This window comes from Carassius gibelio, chromosome A8 (assembly GCF_023724105.1).
Source record: "Carassius gibelio isolate Cgi1373 ecotype wild population from Czech Republic chromosome A8, carGib1.2-hapl.c, whole genome shotgun sequence".
In the NCBI taxonomy this organism is placed as follows: domain Eukaryota; kingdom Metazoa; phylum Chordata; class Actinopteri; order Cypriniformes; family Cyprinidae; genus Carassius; species Carassius gibelio.
In genome coordinates this window covers 2,424,940-2,427,668 of record NC_068378.1, presented here as the reverse complement: position 1 = coordinate 2,427,668, position 2,729 = coordinate 2,424,940, and positions in this window count along the sequence as shown.

Below are 2,729 nucleotides of genomic sequence, written 5' to 3'. Positions count from 1 at the left end.
GAACTGAACAAACCAAAAGTAGAATTGTGCTGCATGAGAATGTAATTTCATGGCCTGCAGTCACATCTGTATCATGCTCATGTAAACACAGGGAAATATCACGGATCACAGATTTACATGCAAGACTATCTGACTTATGACATTTATCCTTCATGTGTAACTGGCAATCTGATCCAAATGAGCCAGAGACCATATGTAGGGCTTGGGCCAAAAATGCCAACAAAAATCATCAACTGACCCCAAATTTAAGATGAGGGGCAACAACTGCTCCTGCATAATTATATTGATTAAGAGTGTCATGCTTAAAGTGAAAGTGAAAAAGTGAAGCAGTTTTTTTTTTCAGCATTGAGCAATACACAATCCCCACATACACATGTTATCAGATTAATGCAATGGTCAATCAGCAAGACCGGTCAGCAGTGCAGAAACCCTCCTGTCTCCTGTTATACTGTACCTCCATCAGTGATTCAAGAGGACGACAGCAATGGGTCACGTCAGACAGAAAAGCCAAACATGCACCATAGAACATATTCATTATCATTTGTCTACTGTTCTTCAATATTTCATTTATGTTTGAATAAATCCCTAAAATTTTGGCGAGCCACTGTTTAAATGTTTATATTTAAAAAAATGAGTAGAAATATAATACAGTAATTTCAAGTTAAAGATAGTATTATAACTTTAACATTACAAAAACTTTAAGCATATATTAAGTGTTTGTAAACAAATCAGCAGACTTAAACCTTCCAGCTATATTTCACAGCGTTAGTTGAGAATTTTAATCGAAATTAAATTGAAGCAAATCACAATCTTGTGAAGGATAATCGAAGTGAATTGTGAAATCTGTGTCAAAACCTAGCTCTAGTATTCTGACTGAAGTAACTGAAGAAAAGTTTGACAAAAGACATCACAGATATATTTAATAAAGGTATTTATAAATACAAAAAGCTCTATTTTAAATAAAAAGTGCCCCTATAAATCAATTTGAAGGGGAAAATACTCCCCCTTAATGTAAAAGTTAATTTCTGATGCTGATATAGACGGATCACTGCTGATGGACTGAAGAATAGAGAAACAGCTCTAGATAAATCACCTGGACTTCACCTCAAACCATGCACACACAAAGTCAAAATACCATTAAATATCATTAAATATCCAAAAGTTTTTTTTTTTTTTTTTTAATAGTTGCATATAAATAAATGTGTTCAATGTTATCCATTCTTTGTGGATGCTGCGGGACAAGACCACAGGAAACAGATGATTCTTCTGCTCAATCTAACTTTGCTGCAGCCTGGAATTAAACTACTAGTTTCGTCTGGTCAGAGGAGAACTGCCCCCCCCCCCAACAGCTAAAACCATGCCTTCCGATTCCGGAATCTTACTCTAGTGAGCCCAATTTCTGTAGAGCTTTCCTAACACGCTGCTCAATGCACTTCTCCCTTCAACCCAGGACCTTCTCCAACGAACGAGCCAAAGTGGCGTTCGTCCTGACGTTGCTCACTGGGAGGGCGGCGTTATGGGGAACGGTGGATGGTAAATGGACTGCATTTATATAGCGCTTTCAACAGACCACATGGCCATCCAAAGCACTTTACAACGGTGGTGTGGGAGAACCAAGATCCATGCTGCTCCTCGTTCCAGACACTTGCCACAGATATGAAGCGGGTGTTTGATCGGGCCGTCGCTGGGAGAGCGGTGCAGTGGGACATGTTCCTGCATGGGCTGGCTGACTGCATCCAGAAGGAAATTTACACCATGGACCTTCCGACCTCGCTCAACGGACTCATCGAGCTAGCACTCAGGGTAGGTGCATGACTGACCCGAGTGGAGTGACGTTACCTGAGGTGGTGTTGGGGAGGTGTTGGCTCAGTGGATAAGACATATGCCTTTGGTATGAGAGACCCGAATTTGAATCCACTATGAGACACCAATGTGTCCTTGAGCAAGACACTTATCCCCTAGTTGCTCCAGAGATGTGTGACCTCTGACATATATAGCAATTATAAGTCGCTTTGGATAAAAACGTCAGCTAAATGAATAAATGTAATGTAAATGTAAGAAAACATTACCCAATGTTACACCAGGAGACCCTACTGGTTACCTAGTCAGCGGCAGGGACGCAGCCAGCCCCCTCTACGATCACAAGCCCATGCTGGTAGGGTGAGCTCGGCTTTCCCGGGAGGAGAAGGAAAGGCAAAGATCCCTGGGCCTTTGCCTCTACTGCGGGGGAACCGGTCATCTCACCTTCATCTGTCCAGTAAAAGGCCAAGCCCGGTAGTAAGTATGAGTTACTATCGGGTGGGATCTCCTCCGTGAAGACCTCATCATCATCTACGCTCCTTCCGGTAAGACTAAGATATTTTGCACGATCTCACGACTGTCTAGCACTTCTGGACTCCGGGGCTGAAGGTAATTTCATGGACCATACGCTTGCACACAAACTTCAGATTCCTCTCAAACCCCTCACTCACCGGATCACTGTTCACACCCTCAATGGACAAAATGGTCCTGTCATCTCACTCACCACTAGAAGGATCACCTCCTTCTATATCCTCGACTCTCCCCTTGCACCCATAGTTCTTGGACACACCTGGCTTCCTCCGTCACAACCCAAGTTGACTGGCAACTTCATTCTATCATTCATTCTAAGTGTCATGAGGCTTGTCTCTGCTACGGACAGTCTGTTTCTATGTCTGTGTTTCAGGAGGAAGCAGTGGATTTCCCTCGAC